Source organism: Peromyscus maniculatus, chromosome 5, assembly GCF_049852395.1.
Source record: "Peromyscus maniculatus bairdii isolate BWxNUB_F1_BW_parent chromosome 5, HU_Pman_BW_mat_3.1, whole genome shotgun sequence".
NCBI classification, from domain to species: domain Eukaryota; kingdom Metazoa; phylum Chordata; class Mammalia; order Rodentia; family Cricetidae; genus Peromyscus; species Peromyscus maniculatus.
This window is the reverse complement of record NC_134856.1, coordinates 103,625,512-103,650,649: the sequence shown is the minus strand read 5'-3', so window position 1 is coordinate 103,650,649 and position 25,138 is coordinate 103,625,512. Positions and strand designations below refer to the sequence as shown.

The window sequence follows — 25,138 nt, the reverse complement described above, 5'->3', positions numbered from 1 at the left end:
AGCCAACTCATTTGAGCTCTCCGAATAATTGCCTGCTTCTCCTAAGATAACCCTGGAGACAACTTCACTTTGTGAATTATTATGAAACTCTTCAGAAACTTTTAATAGTTGCACGCATTATGAAAGACTTTACTAACAAGTTTTATTCTTCGAAGAGCTGGATCCCTGTGGACTTGGGGAAACAAAATTATCATTATCGGCTCTAACAACCATCATAACAAGATCCCCAAGGTCTCATTCTTTGCAACTTCTATAAAGAAGTTGAAAATCACTCTCTCCCACCATGCCTGCTCTCATTTTAGATATTACCCACTGACTTTAGCAGCCAGGATCCCTGGAGGTTTCCCAGATATTTAGAGGAAAACACATGAGTAAATGGAACTGGGTTTCTGTTCTGCCAAAAGAAGAGACGGTCTGAGAAAAGCCTAACCCATTGCACACATTTCCCATTCTTCACTTTCCCAACCTCCCTCCCACCCCCTTCAGAGCATATGTTCCAATAAATAAGTCGACAATTCAGTGAATTAACAGGGTGACTGTATTTTCTTTTCACTTTGAAGACAGAGAAAAAAGGAAACACAAATGACTTAAATCCCTGGATTTTTCTTCTTTGTGACTTAATTTCTTAATTTTAGGCTCATTAAAAAATAAACACCTCTGGGTTATTTAAAGTAGAAAATAGTGCACTGTAATATCTAGTCTTATTCCAGAGTTACTCACCACATTACTTTGACAAATGGCAAAAAGATTCCTAAGCCACTTCATTAACAAGCAAGTGGCCTGTGTGAAAATAATTGGTAGTGCTGTTACAGACTACACTTGAACCTACAAGTTGAAGTTTTATGTAGAACTAAAGGAAGCTGTGTTTTTGGTTTGGGGGCTTGGTTTTGTTTATTTGGAAGGAAACCTGACAAGTCTCAGCTCTCCAGTTCTTCTGCGTTGACTTCAGCTTTTCCTCTACCCAACAGACAATCTGTGAAAACAGCAGCACTATTTCATTCCTTCCGGATTCCTAGGTGTTCTGAGAGGATGACTGGGCTATCCCTGTCATTATGGGATGTGTTCCTGTGAGTCGGAACTCAAAATCTGTGTGAGCCTGTCTCCTGGTCAAACATAGAATCAGAGTCTCCCGAGCATGAGTGAGCCAATGGAAATGGCTCTTTGGCTTTAGGAACAAGATGCAAAGATATGAGTCTTTGTTCAGAGTCAAATCTAAATATTACACTTAATTACTTGTATTTACTTTCAAACTCTTATTTATCTTTTAAATACTGAAATAACATCAAATAATGGTTATATGTTACATGTCTATATGGTGATATATTAGCATTTTAAATGGACAGATATTAGGTCGACATTGGAGGTCCATTTCTTGGGGATGGCAAGATGGCTCAGAGGATAAAGGTTCTTGCCACCAAGTCTGATGATTTAAGTTCAAGCCCTGGGATCTATATGGTAGAAGATGAGAAGTGACTCCTGTATGTTGTTCCTCTCTCTCTCTCTCTCTCTCTCTCTCTCTCTCTCTCTCTCTCTCTCTCTCTCTCTCTCACACACACACACACACACACACACACACACACACACACACACACACGCAAATGTAATTTTAACAATCTACTTTTTTCAAACTCTAGTTAACTTCACATATTTATATAAACCAAGCTGGTTTTTCTTTGGTCTTAGTTTTGTTTTATTTTGAGATAGGGTTTAATGTAGCCTAGGCCGACCCTTTGTAGCCATGAATGAATTTGAACTTTGGATTCTCCTGCTCAAACCTCCAAAATACTGGGATTACTAGTGTGCTGGCCACACCCAGTTTATATAGTGCTGGGATCAAACTCTACCACACCCTCTACCAAATGAGCTACAGCTCAGTTTCCATGTTGGAAACAAGACTGCAACATATGTATATATGAAATTATAAAGCATTTTTCAAATTTAACAGATTTTATGTGTGCAATATGTAATATTTTAAGTGTTTATTAATGTTAATGTAGGATAATATACCATAATCTAATATATATGTATGAGGGAATATTTAATTCAATATGCATATACCACATTACTTATTTGCAGCAATACAAACATTTACTTATCATTTAATTAATAGGCATCTCATCCATTTCCTCTTGTATAGCTAAGTCAAGTGTGTGTGTGTGTATGTGTGTCCTTTTTAACTTATGCACTATGTTGATTTGTATCTAATTATGCATAAAGTTGAAAATTTTACAAGTTATGTTTCAGAAAATTATATCTCATTATTCTTCACACTTTGTCTTTTCCAGATAAATGTGATCTTTTTGTTTTGTTTGATTTTGTTGAAACAGGGTCTCATGTACCACAAGCTGGTATGTAACTGAGGATGACTTTGAACTTTTGTTTCTCCTGCCTCAGTATTCTAAAAGCTGGGATTACAGGTATGGGTCACCATGCTGGTTAGTGTTATTATGCTTATCAGTCTACTATATGAAACCGTCTCAAAAAAAAGAAAGAAAGAAAGAAAGAAAGAAAGAAAGAAAGAAAGAAAGAAAGAAAGAAAGAAAAAATTAGAAGTTCTTTGATTATTAAAAATATTTGCTGTCTGTTCCACATACTTGTTGTAATAATTTTCACTGTTTTCAGAAACTATTAGGATTTATCGAAAAACCTAAGCCATTGCAATCTGCTTGCTGGCCAATGTACTTGATTCTTATATATTTATAACAACTATCTATAATCATAGTATCTTAAACTTGATAATTTATACACATACTGCGCCTGTGAAATGAAGTTTCTGGGCCTGCCTTGAGTTTCAAATAACATCAGCTTAAAGAAAGCTGGTAAACATCGATACTGTGCATCAGTGAGTGTGCCTACTGTTCATTCTTAAACTATGTTCCAACTTTAAGGATTCACTCTAGTCCTTAATTCAACTGATTGAGACAGTTATTATCATTTTGACTTTCTGAGAGGGGGAAGTTTTTACCTCCTCCGATGAGTAATTAATGTTTTACCTTCGAAAGGGAAATCACTTTTTTGTTTAAATATAGATTAAAGATCCGGAGAGATGGCTGAGCAGTTGAAGAATGCTTGTTGTTCTTCCGGAGTTCCAGAGTTCAGTTCCCAGCACCCACATCCAGCAACTTACAAACACCAGTCCCAGGGGATCCAACAAGACCCTCTTCTGGTCTCCAGGGCCACCTGTGCATGCAAGCACACACACACACACACACACACACACACACACACACACACACACACAATCTTTAAATGTAAATTAAAGAATTTCAATTAAATTATTTGTACTCATTTTCCTTTTTTAATTTTATTTTATAATTTAATTTAATTTTACATATCAGCCACAGATTCCCTTGTTCTCCCCCCTCCCCCCCCTCCTTCCCCCCAGCCCACCCCTCATTCCCACCTCCTCCAGGGCAAAGACTCCCCTGAGGATTGAGTTCAACTTAGTAGATTCAGTCCAGGCAGGTCCAGTCCCCTCCTCCCAGGCTTAGCAAAGTGTCCCTGCATAGGCCCCAGGCTCCAAACAGCCAGCTCATGCACTAAGAACAGGTCCCGGTCCCACTGCCTGGATGCCTCCCAAACAGATCAAGCTAATCAACTGTCTCACTTATCCAGAGGGCCTGATCCAGTTGGGGGCTCCTCAGCTATTGGTTCATAGTTCATGTGTTTCCATTAGTTTGGCTATTTGTCCCTGTGCCTTTTCCAATCTTGGTCTCAACAATTCTCGCTCATATAAACCCTCCTCTTTCTTGCCAATTGGACTCCTGGAGCTCCACCTGGGGCCTGGCCATGGATCTCTGCATCCGGTTCCCTCAGTCATTGGATGGGGTTTCTAGCACGACAATTAGGGTGTTTGGCCATCCTATCACTGGAGTAGGTCATTTCAGGCTTTCTCTCGACCATTGCCAGTAGTCTATTGGGGATGTATCTTTGTGGATTTCTGTGGACCTCTCTAGCACTTTGCTTCTTCCTATTCTCATGTGGTCTTCATTTATCATGGTCTCTTATTCCTTGTTCTCCCTCTCTGTTCTTGATCCAGCTGGGATCTCCCGCTCCCCTAAGCTCATTTTCTATTTGTTGTATTTGGGTAACTTTATCTATCCAGACTGAAATAAAGCCTAGAAGTCAAGTGACAATTGTTCATCTACTCTAGGATTATCTTTTGAAAATCTATTTCCATTTAAAAATGGAAAATTTTTAGACTATTTTATTAATTCTTGCATTAAGAAACTTTTTTATTCATTTTACATACCAATCAAAGATCCCCCTCTTCCCTCCTCCCACCCCTCCAACCTCCCCCTCCCGACCCACTCCCCATTCCCTCCTACAAGAAGGTGAGACCTCCCCTGGGGAGGTACAGTTAGTAGAGGTCAGTCCAAGCCCCTCCCCCTGCCTCAAGGCTGTGTGAGGTGTCCCATCATAGGTAGTGGGCTCCATGAAACCTGCTCGTGCACCAGGGATGGATTCTGATCCTACTGCCAGATCAAGCTACACAACTGTCTCGCTATGCAGAGAGCTTAGACCAAATCAAACTAGTGGGAACTCATGAAATTTAGATCAACAGCTGTGGAGCCTGCATGGTCCTGGTTTAGACTATTTTAGACTATTAAAATTAGTATTTTACCGCCTTTAATCCCAGCACTCGGGAGGCAGAGGCAGGCGGATCTTTGTGAGTTCGAGGCCAGCCTGGGCTACCAAGTGAGTTCCAGGAAAGGCGCAAAGCTACACAGAGAAACCCTGTCTTGAAAAACCAAAAAAAAAAAAAAATTAGTATTTTACTATTACTGATAATACTTTTAAAATATTTTAGAACATCAAAAATAGTCTACTCCTAGATTATCACTTGAAAATCATATTAAAGTAGAAATAAATGTGAATTTAAAATTCTCTCCTCACTATATAATCTCAATAGTTCAATGCAAGGCCTTAGAGGCATGCCAGAGCCCTGGTTACTAAAGATGGTTTTGCCCCACAAGTCAACAAGAATGCTTTACCACTGAAATAGTCAAATTTTGAGGAGGTGAGCACCTCTGGCCCCAAATGGAAACTAAAAAATAGCCTGGCTTTTGACTCTCATCAGATGTTATTTCATCATTTCCCCACAGGAACTCACGCTTCTATTTTCATCTGCAGTACCAGCTAATTACCCAAAGGAGGGCGTGGTCCCCATGGTGTTGTCAAGAAAACAGGTTACACCAACTTGTAGGCACCATCTTTGATGCTAAAATATCAGTCCTGTTTTCTCTGCTCTGGGCTATAAGAGCATCCCCATCCACCTTGCTTACTTTCTGAGGTCTTCAGGAAGTCCTCACTGTAGGACTTTGGTTGACAACTCCAAAAAGCCCATGGAAGGCTGGATCTGTGGCCTAAATGGCAGCTAGACAGAAGATGGATACTATTGCTGTGTTCTATTGTGTGGCCTATTACTCTGTAATTTAACTAGCCTGGGTGATTGCATCACTGTATCTTTTCTTTTTATCACTTTACTCAAACTATAAGAAGAAGAAAGAAAAGGTCTTTACACGTCTTCAGAAAGAAACTAGAATTCAGTGCACAGAGAGTTGGGGACTTGATTTTCAGCCTGTCATTTAATAATCTTATTTTTTTGTTTTATAATCCTGTTTTTTCCATCTATATCAAATGCAGGACCACAACAAAAATCCCAGATAACAAGATAAAAATAAGAAAAAAAAACATTAATGTGTGTTATTCCTGAATTGTTGGGGAAAGTTGAAAACAGGTGAGCCTAAAGGACTAAAGAATGGGGACACTGTTTTTGTTTTTTACTTTGGTATAGTTATTTGAGGAAAAATAAACTTACTAGAGGACCGTCGACTTTAGAAGAATCAACAGAGCTGATAGAAAGCCCTCCCGCTCTGCTGCTGTTTTGTCCGTGGTTCACTGATTGAACACACTGTGACGAGGAGCACTGGAGCTCGCACACCATCTGGATGTGCTGCAGTATCCGCTTAGGAGTCCTCATTGTGTCGTTCCTTCTGGTTGTCAAAAAGCTGGCAGACTGAGGGTGTGAGCCACGTTTCCTTTGGGGCAGCAGGTGTCTGCACTTTGCCTGACTCTGTCACCTGTCATCTTGGTGTCTTTAATCCAGTTCTGACTGTGTTAATGATGAATCACGCTCTCTTCATTTTGGGGACATATTAGGATCAGTGTGTTTGAAAATTACTCTTTTCTAATTGCCTTTTTTTTTTTTTTTTTTTTTTGAGACAGGGTTTCACTGTGTAACTGTGCCTGTCCTGGAGCTTGCTCTGTAGACCAGGATGGCCTTGAACTTAGAGATCTGCCTGCTTCTGCCTCCCAGTGCTGGGATTAAAGGCATGTTCCAGAAATGCCTGGCTCTAGTCGCTCTTTATTTCTCACATTCTCTTTCACCTCCTCCCCATTCATCTTTCTTGCTGTTCTTCTCACTTCTACAATTGTTTTGGTGTTTCTAAAAGGTGAATAGAAGACAAAACACAGCCAAGTGGCTGTTTCATTTCTGGACAGATTATGTTCCCTAACCTTAGCAATTTAGGTTTCAAGATGTTGTTACTCACCAAAAAGTGAATGGTTGAGATATCAGTTGGCAGACCTGAGATACTTAGCAGATGTAATTATACCTTACATATAAAAGGTAGTGTAGATACTGTAAAGAAAATGCCCGTTTATACCTCATTAATAAGACTGTCATAGCTCCTAATTGCTGATAGTTGCCTGACTCTTGTAGTTTGTAAGACAAGTTCAGGTCTGAATTCAGTCCCAGTTGTCATCTTTTTAAAGGTCTACCTTTAAGACATGTAGAAGACACCAGCTGGGGTCATAACACATCTGCTTGCTTTGTTATATGGAGACTAGAAGAAAGGGGACTGTCTGCCTGTGTGTAAAACAATTAGTTGAATTGTGGGAGCTACTTACAAATGTGTTAGCAAGGGAGGATCTGACGTTAGAGTTAAAATAATTTTGTCCTACCAATCATTGGGAGAAATTTTCTCTTTAACAGAAGACTGGATGCTGTGGTACTTGCCTATGACCTCAGTACTTGGAAGTGAGGACAGGAAGGTCAGGAGTTCAGTGTCAACTGGCTACGAGGAAGTATGAGGCTAATCTGGGCTACATGAGACTCTGTCTCCAAACATCAAAAATCAATTAATTCAAATTAATAGGTGATCATGTCAAAATTTCCCAACATGAAATAATTTGTGTCAATGATGAAGAGTCCTTACTTCTGGGTGGAGAGCTGTCTCCTGTGGATGGCAATGTCAGACTAGGTGACTAATTGCCCCTCCTCGGATCCCACTGTTGCAAGGTTTTTAGAAAATAGAGATTAACGTTCCTCATTTGGTTCCTACAGCTGCACAGATCTGACGATGTGAGGAAAAGGCAATGGAGAAGTCCAATGACAGCTCCGAGGATGGTTTCATCCTCGTGGGCTTCTCTGATCGCCCTCGCCTGGAGATGGTGCTCTTCATAATTAATTTTACTCTGTATTCGGTGGCTGTGCTGGGGAACACAACCATTATCCTTGTGTGTATACTGGACCCCCGGCTTCACACCCCAATGTACTTCTTTCTGGCAAATCTTTCATTTCTGGATCTCTGCTTCAGTACCAGCTGCATCCCACAGATGCTGGTAAACCTCTGGGGCCCAGACAAGACCATCAGCTATGCTGGCTGTGTGGTCCAGCTTTTCTCCTTCCTATCGGTCGGGGGCATAGAGTGCATCCTGCTAGCTGTGATGGCCTTCGACCGCTATGCTGCCGTTTGCAAACCTTTGCATTACATGGTCATCATGCACCCACAGCTGTGTGTGAGACTGGTGGCTCTGGCCTGGGGAAGTGGCCTCATCAATGCTATCGTCATGTCCCCACTAACCATGACCCTGTCCCGATGCGGCCGCCGCAGAGTCAATCATTTCCTCTGTGAAATGCCAGCCCTGATCAAGATGGCCTGTGTGGACGCTCGCGCGGTAGAAATGCTGGCTTTCACCTTCGCCATCCTTATCGTCCTGCTGCCCCTCACACTGATCCTTGTCTCCTACGGCTACATCGCCGCGGCTGTGCTGAGGATCAAGTCGGCCGCTGGGAGATGGAAAGCCTTCAACACCTGCAGCTCCCACATCACTGTAGTCTCCCTGTTCTATGGAAGCATCATCTATATGTATATGCAGCCCGGGAATAGTTCTTCCCAGGACCAAGGGAAATTTCTCACTCTCTTCTACAACCTGGTGACTCCCATGCTGAATCCGCTCATCTATACTTTAAGGAACAAAGAAGTTAAAGGGGCATTGAAGAAGGTCTGTGGGAGGCACTGACGAGCAGAAGTGAGTAATGAGGGACAAAGTCCCAAGCGTGTCTTAAGATTCATCTGTTGTTTGCTTATAATAAACTCAGCTAATATATTGGACACTCTGAAGTACTTTTTTGGTTGATTGAAACATACATATCTAAAGCCTAAGAGATAATATCCACATATAAGAGAAAACATGAAATATTTGTCTTTGGGGATCTGGTTTACCTCACCCAGAATGATTGGTGCTAGCTCCATCCATTTATCTGCAAATTTCATAATTTCATTTTTTCTTAATAGCTGAATAATATTCCATTGTGTAAATGTACCACATTTCATTATCCATTATCAGTCTATTAATGAACATCTAGACTGTTTCCATCTCTGGCTATTATGAATATAGCAGCAAGCACCTATAAAGGCGGGCCAATTAGAATAACACTTGACTTTTTTCTGGGAGTGGGTGAGATCTGAGACAAGGTTTCTCTATATAACAGTCCTGGTGGTCCTGAAACTTACTCTATAGACCAGGCTAGCCTCAAACTCACAGAGATCCACCTGCTTCTGTCTCCCGAGTGCTGGGATTAAAGGCATGCATCACCACTACCTGGATACACCTGACTTTTTAATGAATTCTCTGAAAGAAAAAGTCTGGACAGATGTTCTACAACCTCTAAGAAACCATAGATACAATCTCGGACTACCATATCTAGCAAAACTATCAATCACAATCATAGGAGAAAGAAAAACATTTCATGCTAAAAACAAATTTAAGCAATTTATGTTCATCAGTTCATCCAGCTCTAGAAGAAAAGCATTCATCTTAAGATGAGGTTAACTAAACCCAAGAGGATACGAAGAATAAACAATCCCAGAATAGTTAGTCAAAAGAGTTGGGGGAGGATACCATAAGAACACAATAACAGGAATCAATAAACACTGCTTGTTAATAACTCTCAAAATTAACTATCTCAATTCTCCAATAAAAAAAACCACAAGCCTACAGGTTGGATCAGAAAACAGGATTCATTTTTCTGCTGTATCCAAGAAATATACCTCACCATCAAGGACAGACATCACCTCAGAGTAAAAGGAGAGAAAAGGGTATTCCAAGCAAATGTAACGAGGAAGCAAACAGGTATATTTATGTCTAATAAAACAGACTTCAAACCAAAATTAATCAGAAGAGGCAGTGAGGGATACTGCATACTTATTAAAGGGAAAATTGAACAAAAGGATATTGTAATTCTAAACATTTATGCACCAAACACAAGGACTCCCGAGTTCATAAAAGAAACACAGCTACAGCTAAAATTCCACACTGATTTTTAGCACAGGGATAGTGGGTGACTTCAGTACTCAATGTTACCAATGTATCATTTGAACAATCCCTAAAAAGACTAAATTCTGGAGTTAAATAATGACATGAATCAAATGGATCTAACAGACATTTATAGAACATCCCACCCAAACACAGAAGAACTTACTTTCTTCTCAGCAGCCCTCAGAACTTTCTCCAAAATTAACCACATTATTAGGATATGAAGCAAATCTCGGCAGCTATTAAATATTGAGATAACACACTGAACCTTCTCTGACCACCATGAACTAAGCTGGACATCAGCAACAGAAGTGGCAGAAAACCTACAAGCTCATAGAACTAAACAGTCACTCTCGAATGGAAATTGGGTCAAGACAAAAACCAAGACGAAAACTAAAACCCTTTAGAATTGAACGAAAATGAGAACACAGCATACTCAAAGCTGTGGGGCACAGTGAAGGTAATTCTAAGAGTAAAGTTCATAGCCCTAAATGCCTACCTCAAAAAACTCAAGAAATTCCATACAACCATTTTGTTTTGTTTTGTTTTGTTTTGTTTTGTTTTGTTTTGTTTTGTTTTGTTTTGTTTTGTTTTGTTTTGTTTTGTTTTGTTTTGTTTTTAAAGACTCATACCACAGAACTGTAAAGACTCTGGCACTAATAAAAATAACAGAAATTATCAAAGGGATAAAGACTTGAAAAATAACCTCTCTCTCTCTCTCTCTCTCTCTCTCTCTCTCTCTCTCTCTCTCACACACACACACACACACACACACACACACACACACACACACATACACACAAATGTATGCACCTCAGTACTCATGAGAAAATGTAAATTTTCTTTTATTTAATTTAGTTGTTATCTTTTTATTTTCTTTATCATGAGAACTTTTTCCCCATTTATTAAACATAGATTCTTTTCTCATGCACTATAATCTGAATACAGTCTCCTCTCCTCTACTCCTCCCAGTTCCTCTCCACCTCCTCTCTCATCCAGATCCACTCCCTTTCTGTGGAGTGAACAGGTTTCTAAGAGATAACAACAAAACATAGCAAAATAAAATAGAATAAGATAAAACAAAAACTACCATATCAAAGCTAGGTAAGTCAAGCCAACAGAAAAATAAAAGAGCCCCAAGAGAAGACATAAGAATCAGAGCCCCACTTGTTGACATATTCAGGAGTCTCATAAAAGTACTAAACTGAAAGCTATAGCATATAGGCAAAGGGTGTACCCGCTGTACACCCCTGTAGGTCCTATGATTGCTGCTTCAGGTTATGTGAGTACATCTGAGTTTTGTTCAGTTGTGTTTAGAGGGCCTTGTTTCCATTGTGTCCTCTCTCCTCTTTGTCTTCCCCCACTCCTTCTGCCTCCTCTTCCACAGAGTTCTCTGAGGGGAGGAATTTGATGGAAGAGTATCATTTAGAGCTATATGTTCCAAGGCTAGTCATATATATATATATATACATATATATATGTATATATGTATATATGTATATATGTATGTATGTATGTATGTATAATGTCTGGCTGTAGGTCTCTGTATTTGTTACCATCCATTGCAGGAGGAAGACTCTCTGGTGATGGTCAAATAAGGAACTGATCTACTAGTATAGTAGAACATCATTAGGAGTCTTTTATTGTCACTTTTTCCCCCAGACCAGTAGCATTTGGTTTTACCCTAAGTCTCTTGGATAGCTAGTCTCTGGTTCTTTGTTACCCAAGAATGGGTTCCATCAAATGGAGTGGGCCTTAAGTCAATTCAGACACTGGTTGGTTACTCCCATAAAGTTTGTACCATCATTGCCTTAGCATATTTTGCAGACAAGACCGACTGTAAATCAATGGTTTTATGGTTGGGTTGGTGTTTACAATTCTCTTTTGGTAACATGCAGGCTAACTTTCCAGGTCCTAGACACTAGAACATAAGGATGAAGGTTCTATGTAGACACCAGTTCTATCACTCCATGTTCAACAAGTTGTGTGGGTGTTATCTTCAGCAATGGGGCCTTCTTGTCAGTTTGAGGAGAGCAACTTATTGTCTTGGAAACTGCCTGGTTATTGGGGATTTCCATGAGACCTTTTCAACCAACAAATGAATTGGATGAAACCCAGTCCCGGCACTGAAAGCTTCATTTGGTAACAAAAGATGGCTAGTTGGGATTCCATCTCCCTCACTATTTGGAGACTTCATTCGGATTGCCTTCAAATGAATGAATGAATGAATGAATGAATGCCTTCATATATTATAAGAAGTTTCCACTGCTCTAGGTTTCCAAACCACCCAAATGCTCTTCAATTCTAGTTTCTCACCCCTCATTCCCTCCCTCAATCCTATCCCCCTTGCCCCTTCCAACCTGATCCTCCCGTTGTTGTCCCTGCCCTCCCCAACTCTAGCCCACCCATAATATCTCTTCTATTTCCCCTTCCCATGGAAGTCCATGTGCCCCACCTAGTCCCTTCCTCTATACCTAACCTCTCTGGGTCTATGGATTATAGCTTATTTAACATTTATTTGATGGCTAATGTCCAGATGTAAGCAGGTATATACATTTATCTTTCTGGGTCTAGGTTATCTCACTCAGAATGATTTTTTTCTAGTTCCATCCATTTGCCTGCAAAATTCATGATGTCATTTCTTAATTTTTTTACTTTATCTGTTGAGGGGCATCTAGGTTGTTTCCAATTTCTGGCTATTATGAATATACCAGCAATGAATATGGTTGAGCAAGTGTCTCTGTGGTAAAATGAATCATCCTTGGATATATGCCCAAGAGTTGTATAGCTGGATCTTGCATTAGATCAATTCCCATCTTTCTGAAGAACTGCCATACTGACTTCCATAGTGGCTATATGAGTTTGCATTTCCACCAGCACTGGAGGAGTGTTCCTCTTGCTCCACAATCTTGTCAGCATGGGCTTATATTATTGATCTTGGCCATCCTGAAAGGTATTGGATGGAATCTCAAAGTAGTTTTGATTTACATTTCCCTGATGACTAAGGATGTTGAACATTTCTCTCAGTGCTTCTCAGCGATTTGAGTTTCCTCTAATGAGAATTCTCTGTTTAGAACCATATCATTAATTAGGGGTTTTTTTATAGCAAGTTTTTTTTAGTTCTTTATGTATTTTTTATATTATTCCTCTATCAAATGTGAAATAGGTAAAAACCTTTTCCTATCTTGTGTACTACCACTTTGAATGATGTGTCTTTTGTTGTGTAGAAGTTTTCAGTTTCATGAGGTCCCATTTATTAATTGTTGATCTTAGCGCCTGTGTTATCAGTGTTCTGTTCAGAGAGTCTTCCCCTGTGCCAGTGACTTCAAAGCTATTCCCCACTTTCTCTTCTATCAGGTTCAGTGCACCTGGTTTTATGTTGAGGTCTTTGATCCATTTAGAGTTGATATTTTTGCAGGGTAATATGTATGGATCTATTTATATTCTACATGCAGCCATCTAGTTTCACTATAACCATTTGTTGAAGGTGCTGTTTTTTTTCCAGTGTGTGTTTATAGCTTCTTTACCAAAAAATCAGGTATCTGTGTGTCAGTTTGTTTGGATCATCAATTCAATTCCATTGATCAATGTGTCTATTTTTATGCCAATACCATGCTGTTTTTATTATTATAGCTATATAGTATAACTTGAGAACAGGAATGGTGAGAACTCCCCACTTCTTTTATTGTTTTGAATTATTTTAGCTAGCCTATATTTTTGTATTTCCATATGAAGTTGAGAATTGTCTTTTCAAGATCTGTGAAGAACTGTGCTGGAATTTTGGTGGGGATTGCATTGAATCAGTAGATTGATTCTGACAGGATGGCCATTTGTACTATGTTAATCCTACTGATCCATGAGCACAGAAAATCTTTCCGTCTTCTGAGATCTTCTTCAACTTCTGTCTTCAAAGTCTTGAAGTTTTATCATACAAGTCTTTAATTTGCTTGGTTAAAGTTACCCTAAGATATTTTATATTATTTGGGGCAATTGTGAAAGATATTGTTTCCCTGATTTCTTTCTCAGTCTGTCATTTGTATATAGGAGAGGTACTGATTTTTGTGGATTAATTTTGTATCCAGCTACTTTGCTGAAAGTGTTGATCAGCTATAGGAGTTCCCTGTTAGAATTCTTAGGGTCACTTATGTATACCATCATACCATCTGCCAATATGCTTTGACTTCTTCCTGTCTATTTGTATCCTCTTGGTCTCTTTTAGTTGCCTTATTGCTCTAGATAAGACTTCAAGAATTTGTTGATCTTCTTAATTTTCTTAAAGAACCAACTCTTTGTTTCATTGATTCTTTGTATTGTTCCTTCCCTATCTCTTCTGATTAGTTTTGGTTTGAAGTCCATTTTGTTAGATATTAAAATGGCTACACTAGCTTGTTTCTTACGTTCATTTGCTTAGATTATTTTTTTCTAACCCTTGACCCTGAAGTAATGTCTATCTTTGATATGAGGTGTGTTTCTTGGATGAAGAAAAAGGATAGGTCCTATTTTCACATCTATTCTGTTAGTCTGTGTCTTTTATTTGGAAATTGAGACCATTGATATTAAGAGATATCAGTGACCAATGACTGTTGATTCCTATTATTTCATTGTTGTTATTGGTGGTGATGGTGGTGGTGGTGATGTTTTGTGTGTGTGTGTGTGTCTGTGTGTGTGTGTGTGTGTGTGTGTGTGTGTGTGTGTGTGTTTCCCTTCCTTTGATTTTGGTGGTCTGGGGTTATTTATTCTCTTTGTTATCATGGTTGTAGTTAACCTCCTTAAGTTGGAATTTTTCCTTCTAGCACCCTCTGTATGGCTGGATTTGTAGATAAATATTGCTTAAATTTGGTTTTAACATGGACTATTTTATTTTCTCTGTCTAGGATGATTAAAAGTTTTGCTGGGCATAATAGCTGGGGTTGGCATCTGTGGTCTCTTAGAGTCTGCAGCACATCTGTCCTGGACCTCCTGGCTCTTAGATTCTCCATTGAGAAGTCAGTATAATTCTAATAGGTCTGCCTTTACATGTTACTTAGTCTTTTACAGCTTTTAATATTCTTTCTTTGTTCTATATGTTTAGTGGTTTTATTATATGCCAGGGGAATTTTCTTTTCTTATCTAGTCTATTTGGCATTCTGTATGCTTCTTGTACCTTTATAGGTACATCCTTCTTTAGGTTAGGATATTTTTCTTCTATTTGTTAAAAATATTTTCTGGGCCTTTGAGCTGGGTTTCTTTTCCTTCTTTTATTCCTTTGTTTGTTTGTTTGTTTGTTTGTTTGTTTGTTTGTTTATTTGAGACAGGGTTTCTCTGTGTAATGCTGACTGTTCTGGAACTCACTCTGTAGACCAGGCTGGCCTCAGAATCAGAGATCTGCCTGCCTCTGCCTCCCAAGTACTGGGTTTAAAGGTGTGCACCATCACTAACTGGCTAATTCCTATTATTCTTAGATATGGTCTTTTCATAGTGTCCCAGGTTTCCTGGATTTTTTCTGTCAGGAAAGTTTTTATTTATCATTTTTTTTGACTGATGTATCCATTGTTTTCCTATCATATAGTACATGCCTGAGATTCTGTCTTCCATCTCTTGCATTCTGTTGGTCAAGTTCCTGTTCAAAATCCCAAACTTTTCATTTCCAGAATTCCCTTGGTTCGGTTCTTCTTCCTTGATCTTGCTTCCATCTTCCGGTCTTGGACAGTTTCACTCATTTCCTCACACTGTCTCTTTGTGATCTCCTGGATTTCTCTAGATTTATTCACTTCCTCACACTGTCTCTTTGTGATCTCCTGGATTTCTTTAAGTGATTTATTCATTTCCTCTTTAAGGTGCTCTATGATCTTCAGACAGGTTATTTTAGGGTCTTTTTCTTGGGCTATTCAGTCTCTACTGTGGTAGGGTTGCTGGGCTCCAGGAGAGACATATTTTCCTGTTGTTGATTGATTGTTTTTACGTTGACATCTAGGCATCTGGGATTGGGATGATTACAGGTCTGGTGATGATAACCTGTTTTGTCTCTGTTGGTGAGTGTTTTCTTCCTGGGTTTCTGCTTCCTCCCTGGACTTCAGGAGAGTGGGGTGGCTATGTAGTGCCTGGTAGAAAATTTTCTGTGGACCTGTTTCCCTGGCCTGCTCAGCTGATGTGTCACCAGGGTATGCCTGCAGGTATTGGAGGCTAGAATAATGGGATGAATTTGGGTAATGAAGGTTGGGGGAGATCTGTGTGATTCACTGGGGATGGGGTCAGGGAGGAAAGGGAGACAGCAGCAGGTTTTCTGCTGTAGAGATGGGATGAGCCTGGGCAGTGGGGAAGGAGGTCTGGAAGAGCAGAAGGAGAGGTGTGGTTGCAGGAGTGGCCCTTGGTTTAGCAGGGGTTGCCTGCTTGGGTCAAGGGCTCAGACAAAGCAGTAAGTGGGGGAAGGAAGGTTAGAAGGGGAAGATCTGTGAGACCCACAGGAGATAGAAATGGGGGGGCAGGAAAGGCTACCACAGGTATTCTGCTGCAGAGCTGGGGATGAGACTGGGGGATTGAATCTGTAGGAATGGAGGGAGAAGCAAAGATCAGCAGGCAGCCTACCTGGTGTTCTCAGGAAATGTAAATTTCCTGCTCATAATAAAACTATGCACAATGACTAAAACTACAAGCACTGACAATACCGAATTATGAAAATGTGTAAGGCCTTAAGCTCACTTGAGTTGCTGGTGAGCATTAAATTAGTATTTGGGGAAGCTATTTAGTAGTTTCATAGTTAATTATACAAAACTAAAGGTTGAGCATAGCAAAATCTATTGGCTTGTGGTAGTCTGAATAATAATGGCTTCATAGGCTTTAGTGTTTAGTGGGAAAGATTAGAAGGTATGATCTTGTTGGAGGAGGCATGGCCTTTTTGGAGGAGGTGCATCACTGGATGGGTATGGGAGGGGTGAGGTTCTAAATACCTATACTATTCTTGGTCTCCTCTCTCTCTCTCTCTCTCTCTCTCTCTCTCTCTCTCTCTCTCTCTCTCTCTCTTCTCTTCCTTGTGGTTGTTGTCTCAACATGTCAGCTTTCAGCTGCTGTACCAGTGTGATGGCTACCTGATGCCATGCTCCCAGCATTGATGGTCATAGACTCTACTACCCTCTGGAACTGGGAAATCCAAATTAAATTCATTCTTTTATAAGTTGCCTTGGTTGTGGTATCTCTTCATAGCAACAGAAAGTAACTAAAACATGGACTTATTACAGAAATGGCAAATACTTCTAGACAGTGTTACAGAGTCTCAAATTAGAGAACTCGGGGAAGGTTTTTTTTTTAAGTTATGAACAAAATGAGCGACAATAAAGTGGATTTTGCAGGAGAGGGAACAGGTTGAGTTAGGCAGAGCCTATCATTTACTCACTCTGAATTGGTGGAACAGCAAAAAAACTCTATTTTTAATTTTTTTATTTTTTAATTTATTTATTTATTCATTTATTATTTATTTATTTATTTATTTATTTATTTATTTATTTATGGTTTTTCAAGACAGGGTTTCTTTTTTGCACCTTTCCTGGAACTCACTTGGTAGCCCAGGCTGGCCTCGAACTCACAGAGATCCGCTTGCCTCTGCCTCCCAGTGCTGGGATTAAAGGCGTGTGCCACCACTGCCCGGCAAAAAACTCTTTTAAAGCCTTGACAAGGACACTGTTTAGTTACTGTTTCCTGGAGCAAGCAATGAAATTATTATGCTGATGTCCAAATTAATTAAAGTCGAATTGGAAAAACATATATGTCACCAGTGAAATGTAGGGTCAGGAAATTATGTTGGTTTCATAATGATTTTTTTAATATAGCCATCTTTAAATGTCACTTGTTTCTCATTGTGAGAAATTATCCATCTTAGTATTAAGAGTTGAATATGGTTTGTTCTCTTAAAGCTCCTATTTAATTTGTTTGCTTGCTCTATGTATCCCAGGCCTTCCCAAACACAGAGGCTGACTATGAACTCTTGATCTTCCCAAGTTCCCCTGCCAAATACTGATATTAGTCATATGCCACTACATCTGGCCACATATTGAAATTTAATCTACATTATGACATAGTAAGAGGTAGGGCCATGTAAAACCTCTAAGGCTTACAGGTTTGCCTCCAGGAATATACAAATCCATTCATATGATTAATAAATTAATGTGTTGATAGGTTATCTTGGGAATTTCAAAATTCAATTTGTCCAAGTCTCAGGCACTGGCATGTGATACCCGTCACTATCTTGGCTCTGCCACAAAGAAAGCCACCACCAGATGTAGCCCCTTGTTCTTAGACCCGATCCACAATCCAAAATAAACCTATTTTCTTGCCTAGTGTGTTGTAGTGTGCTATTAACAGCAGAAAACATAGTATACAGTAGATGAGAATTTTAAACATCTATACATTTCATATTCCACTACAACCTGTTCACACAGGTTCAGCAATGACAATCTAATCATGCCTACATGCACCTAATAGAATGATACCAAAATGTCCAGCATGCTAATGCTTTCTGTTTGACAGCTGAAAGATACTGACATTAAAAAGAGTTATAGTAACTTTTTACTCAGCTGGATGAACAATTTGTGGTAGCCAGCAGAAGCCGTGCAATTTCCACTTTTCTCATTTCCTCTGCTTTCATTCACATAATCTCATAAATGTTATCTTCCAAATTGCTATTCCATTGACTTCAAAAAGTCCAAAGTATTTCATTACTTTGATGTTAATTTTATAATCCAATAAATGTTAATTATTAGAAACTACTAGACGTCCAATGGAGAACAATTAACATATACTTGGTTTTCTTAGAATTCCTAGAGGTATGTGGGAAAAGACAATAAACAAGATTTGCACATGGATGCACAATCACAACTCACATAACTCCAACAAGCAAGCACTGGGAACACATTTAAGGGTACTACAGGTAGGAATGGCTCTATGCCCTTCATTTATGAAATCATTTAATATTCACAAAATAACTGGTGTATGGTTGCCTTTTCTATCGTTATTAATCTTGAAGATGAGGAAGACTGGATAGACAGAGGCTCGACAGTTAAGAGCATTGATTTGTTCTGTCATGAAGACCAGAGTTCAAATCCCAACACCCACATTAGGCATCTCACAAGCGCTCATGACTCCAGCTCCAAGCGATCTGTTGCCCTGCTCTGGATTCTAGGGGCACACATGCATACATGTGGACATACCCTCACAGACACACACATAAATAAAATAAATCTTCTAAAAAACAATTTGTTATCTCTTCTTACCACCATGAGAAAACACAACAAACAGACATCTGTGTAAGTCAGGAAAACTCTTTGTCTTGGGACTCTTATTCTGCCTGCCCCTGGTCTCCCTGATCCTTGGAATCACTGTTGAAGGATTTTGAGACACAGAGCATAGTGAGTAGATAGCAGGCTGTCAAGGGCTGAGAGTGGACACTATCTGGTCTACATCTTAGGCTAGCTTCATCTGATTTTTAAACCTCTAAAACAGGTGGCTTTTCCTGAGGGACTTCACCCATCAAGGAGATTGACATGCCTATTTGTTTAGACTCCTCCAGTAGGGGCAATGATGATGTCTTTGTTCTTTAAGACTTAAGACTCCCAGAGCCAAGCTTAGATAGTTACCCATTAATGACCTTTCAGGGGGCTCAAGATGCACATCTCCTCTCAGGGCCAAAGACAGGATTCAGGAATCATTCCTCTGAGTGTAATACAAGATAGTGAAAGTCAAAATTATCCTCATCTACATAAATAAAACATGTTAATAAGTTGATGTAATACATGCTAAAATCCACAAAGTTTTTACCTCATGTAGTATTAAGTGTGATTACAGTGCAGGATAGCTGAAGCCAAAATTATCCTAATTTACATTAAATATTAATAATCCCCACAGTTCTCATCCTGCTTTATCATGTGACCATAGCACAGGCTAGCTGAAGTCTAACTCATCCTAATCTACATCAAGCTGGATGCATTTTCCTTACTCAGAGTCCTGTGTGCTTTGAAAAGACAAGTTATTTGCTCTACAAATATCTAAAATGCAATAATGCAATAACAAAGATTCAATATTACACATTACCTTACTCGGGGCTACACTTAAAAATGAGTTCCTGGTTCAGGGCAACTCTCAATTCACTACAGGCTTCCTGCTTTCCACAGGACTTGGCTTCTGATTACATCTCATTTCTGTGCTCTGTACAATTCTTGTCCATTTTTATCCTGGTTCACAGCAATACCTCTTTACTAATGGCACTCTGTTGTAAAATATTAATTTAAGGTGTGTTACTTTTGTTTATGCTGCATTTGTTTAACTCTGTGAAGCTGTGTTTCTGTGCCTGTCTAAAACACCTGATGGTCTAATAAAGAACTAAATGGCCAATAGTGAGGCAGGAGAAAGGATAGGCAGGGCTGGCAGGCAGAGAGAACTGAAATAGAAAGAGAAATCTGAGAGGAAAAAGAAGGAGCTAGAGAAGGAGGAGGATCCAGGGCCAGCCACCCAGCCATGGAGAAAGAGTGAAAGTAAGATTGCAGAAGTAAGAAAAGGTAAAAGCCCAGAGACAAGAGATATATGAGGTAATTTGAGTTAAGAAAAGCTGATTAGAAACAAGTCAAGTTAAGGCCAGGCATTTATAATTAAGAATAAGCACCTGTATGTGATTTATTTGGGAGCTGGGTGGCAGGTCCCTCAAAAGATTAAAAAAAAAAAGTTAGCATACCAACATGGTGCTCAAATTTCTATAGGGCCTGAGAAAACTTGAAAAGTAAAAAAGAAAAAGGACACAGTTCCTTCAAGAGGGGTTGCTGGCAGGGCAGCGCTAAATAAAAATGGCAAGCTAAGCAAAAAAAACACTTGTGGCAGCTCAGGTACCGGCTTTCATAACTAGAAAGATTTAATGCAGTTCTCAGCATGGACCTCCAACCAGACCACAAGTTTCATGCTTGATTTTCATGCCCCAAGAAGTGGGCGGAGCCACCTGCCAAAGCCTGGGGCAGAGGTCCATGCTGCTTAGCAGTTTAAAGTTTGTTCATGCAGTCAAGAAGACTAAAAGACACGCAATAAAAGATGTCAGATGGAAAAACCTCTGAACAGGTCACGGTGTGTTTAACAATGTGAGTAGGCTAAAGAAAAAAAAAGGGTATAGTCATAGAAAGAAATAGTTTAAAAATAATAATAAAGTCTTTAAAGAGAGATTAAAAGTAATATAAGAGAAAAAAAGCTACCTCAGATGAAAAATACATAGGGAGTCTGGATCCTGTATGTTATTGTGTTGACTTTAAATTTTTTGATTGTTGAAAAGCAAAGGCAGCTGCAAAGAGACCTGGGATTGAAAGAGGGATTCTTGAAATAAACCAGCCTATATACTTTAGGAATGTCTTAACTTTTAAAAAGTCAAAAAATATATTTGTCAAATGGAAATCAAAAATGCTTTGGAGTTTTGTCCCCACATGAGATGAGAGGCTGTGGATTCCTTCAGGAATAACATGGATCAGATGTGATGAAGGGCGACCTCCTGATATCTAGATAGAAAGGTGATATCTATTAGCGAAGGTTATAGCTGGTCTTCCCAGGACTTGGCCATTATCTCAGATTTTCTCTCTGGGACCCTAAAGATACTTAGTCCACAGAAAGCAGGAAGCAGTATGGAGAAAACTGCCCACATTCCCAAGAGTTGGGGATGTGGGTGGTTTTTGGTTATTTGGTGGGTTATGGATGTTTTTTATCACTCAGGGGAATATAGAATATTGATACAAATTTAAAGTTATTTTTGTTACATTATATATATGTTTCTACTCTTGTTTAAAGGATTTTTGTATATTGATAAAAATTTAAGATTTTTTTGTAACAACATATTGTATGTATGTTTCTATTTTTGTTTGAGGTATTGTGCCTATGTAGTTCATTTGGAAATGTAGGGTGAAGTTCTAGTTTTTGAAAGCTATTATTATAAATTACATAGAACAATCAAGAAACATAGGTCAGTAGGTACACCGATCATTTGTAAAGATCAAATTTGTAGATATGTTAGGTATGTTTTCTAGGTTAAATAGATATATTTTAGATAGATATTCTTCAAGTACTTCAAAGACCTATAGAATATTGTTATTGGGGAGGTGTGCTCTTTTACTCTTTGGGGGCCTGCCACCCAGCTCCAAAATAAATCACACACGGAGGCTTATTATTAATTATGAATGCCTGGCCTTAGCTTGGCATAGTTTCTAGGCAGCTTTTCTTTACTTTACATTATCCTGTATACCTTTTGCCTCTGGGCTTTTTCTTTTCTATTCCTGTTTGTTTCTTTGTTTCTTATTCAGCAGCTTGCTGTGTAGCTGGGGGGCTGGTCCTTGGAGTCCTCCTCCTCCTCCTCTGGCTCCTTCTCTCTTTTTCCCAGATTTCTCCCTCTATATGTTCTCTCTGCCTGCCAGCCCTGCCTGTCCTTTCTCCTCCCTTGCTATTGGCCATTTCTTTATAAGACCTTCAGGTATTTTACATAAGCACAGTAATACAGCTTCACAGAATTAAACAAATGCAACATAAACAAAAGTAACACATCTTACAATAATATTCCCCAACAGAATATGGAATTTAAAATGTTTTGTTAACTTAAAGTTTTTTGTGACAATGAGGCACATCTGCTGTGGAGGCCCAAATTACTCAAGGTCAGAGAATCTGAGCTTGCTTTACCGAGCAGGGCTGCGTAATAGGATGATTTGTCCACAGGCATGTGTACCGGGTTTTTGGAAGGGTCTACACTTGGCTGTACAGTGAGTTTTGATATAGCAAGGGGGAGGTCTTTTGCCCTGCCCCTTGGCCTTGTTATAAAAAGCCTTTTGAATAAATGGAAAAGGTCGTTGGGTATTGACCCAGGTCCTCCTGAAGCTATCCTGCATTTCTGTCTTTCTCCTCTTTGCTTTCTTTCTATCTAATATTTTCTTATCCCTTTCTCTTCCTCATAGGAACCCTGGAAAAGGTAGGAGCTGGCCTCCCACAATCTGCTCTTGGCAGCACCAATTTACTTCAGAGAAGATGATGGGCGCTGAAAAAAACTCCTTATGGAGTTTGCTTTCATTGTGGCAAGGTTAGCCACTGGGCAAAGAAACTGCTCTTTCTTTTGACTGCTGACAATGTGCTGTGAAGACTGGACATGCAGGACACACAGGAAAAAGCCAGCGGAACTTCACCAAAAAAAAGGCAGGACAGTTCAAAACTCCTGCTTCATAGAAAAGTCTGCCAGATACTCTAGGCCCGTATGCTGAAGATGGATGCCCCAACGTTGCAGAGGAACTTTGAGTGACAGTCCAGGCAGCCAAATGTCTTTGTTGTTAGATAATATTACATCCTTCTGGGCCTTTGATGGAGTTGAAGACTAGATAGTTATAGTTCCAGTTTTTCGTACTTATGATAGAAAGTAAATTATGTATAAAACTTTGGAGTCACTAAGATGGATGAATGGTGGAGTGCTTTCTCTGAATTTGCTAAATGTAAATTGATTCTTACTTGATAACTGTTTTGTTGTATGTAGTTACATTATATTAAAGTTAAAACCTTTTTTTTATTTAGACAAAAAGGGGGAAATGTAGAATATTATTTTAAGGTGTGTTACTTTTGTTTATGTTGCGTTTGTTTAACTCTGTGAAGCTGTGTTACCGTGCCTGTCTAAAACACCTGATGGTCTAATAAAGAACTGAATGGCCAATGTGAGGCAGAAGAAAGGATAGAAGAAAAAATTGGGAGAAAAAAAAAGGAGCTAGAGAAGGAGAAGGACTCCAGGAGCCAGCCACCCAGCCACCCAGCCATGGAGTAAGAATGAAAGTAAGATTACAGAAGTAAGAAGAGGTAAAAGCCCAGAGGCAAAAGATAGCTTGTTAGAAACAAGTCAAGCTAAGGCCAGGCTTTTATAACTAAGAATAAAGCCTCCGTGTGTGATTTATGTGGGAGCTGGCCCATCAAAAGAGTAAAAGAAAAAAAAAACAGCACCCTAAACTTCCTGTCTGCAGCAAGTTGAGTGCACAGAAGAATTACACCTGGAGTTTTCATGCTCAAAAAGCTCTGGTTCCTGCAGCCCCAACCAGCTAGGCTCAGTTCCACACCCCATCCCACCAGTTAAAGCCAAGTCATGGTGGAAAGCAGATTTAGCCAGTTCACACCAAGGAAGAAGAAATATGAATGAGTCCACTGGCTCCAAGTTTACCTTGAAATTCTGATATGAGTTTTAGGTTTAAACAGGGGAAGAACTGTTACATGGACAAGAGGTCTAAATAACTAAAGTCCTGGTCCTGCCCATGATTGCTTCCGCTCCATTCCTGCAAAACAGTTTCATAGTAAGTGGTCCCTGGAGCTGGAGAGGTGACGGCAGCTAAGAGAACGTGTTACTCTTACAGAGACCCCAAGTTTAGTCCCCAGCACCCATATGATAGCTCAAAATTGTCCATAACTCCAGTTCCAGGGGATCTAACATGTTCTAACCTTCAAGGACACCAGGCATGCATGCAATACATAGACATACCTGCCAGCAACACATTCACACACATAAAATAAGAATTTTTAAGATGAACAAGAAAATAAGGAAGAAGAGGACAAGGAGGATGAAGAGGAGAATCTTTGTGGTGATCTCTGAGTGGACCAACTTGGTTACTAAAAGGCCTGTTCCAGGGTACTGCCTCACAAAGAATTGTTCTCATCCTAGTGGTGGTTAGTCAGCCCTGTCTTGGAGACCTTACTGTTCTGAAATCCAGGGTAAGTGTAGGTTTACAACAATGCTTCTCTGTGCTCTCAGCCTTCAAGGCGGAAGGACTAGGCTAGGCATCACTGGCTTGTAGGTAGATAGTCTCTGAGCATGTTTACATGCAGAAGTAAGAGTGTGACCCAATGGAGACAGTGCAAAATGAAGACAGAGATGCAAGATTTTCATTCTGCTTCTAGTTATGACCCCAAGCAAGGAGTCGATACTTCGTAGAAAACGCTCCTGGTGGAGAATTTTTATACCAGACAATCATAGTCTATCTTACTCCATGCTGAGAATTTGCCGTGAGATCACTCATAAACTTGGTGAGGTTTTTATTATGTAAATGCAGTCGCTGCCAAATGCCATAGGCTGTTCTTAAAACTCTTATTTCATGCTTTAAATTTTCTGTAATAAAATATATAAGAGAAAATATAACTTAAAATAACTGCTTAATAGTATTTATTTAGTTGACCAATCTATCATTCACAGAAATATTATAAATGTCTTCCACTGTGAAGATGAAAGGGGTGGTTGTTGGGATGTTTTGTTGTTGTTTTAGATTTGTGTGTGTGTGTGTGTGTGTGTGTGTGTGTGTGTGTGTGTGTGTATGTGTGTGTATGTGTGTGTATGTGTGTGTGTGTATGTGTGTGTGTGTATGTGTGTGTGTGTATGTGTGTGTGTGTGTGTGTGTGTGTGTGTGTGTGCATCATATGCATGCCTGGTGCTCTAAGAGGTCAGAAGAGGTTATCAGCTCCTCTTGAACTGAAGTTAAGGATAGCTGTAAACCACCATGTGGGTGCTGGGAACATAGCCAGGGTCCTCTGCAAGAGC

At 39.5% G+C, this 25,138-nt stretch overlaps 1 pseudogene; it reads left to right on the top strand.

Annotated features, from left to right (window-relative positions):
* Positions 1–7,380: 7,380 nt before the first annotated feature.
* On the top strand, positions 7,381–8,381 carry LOC102908494 (putative olfactory receptor 2W6 pseudogene; annotated as a pseudogene).
* Positions 8,382–25,138: the final 16,757 nt, after the last annotated feature.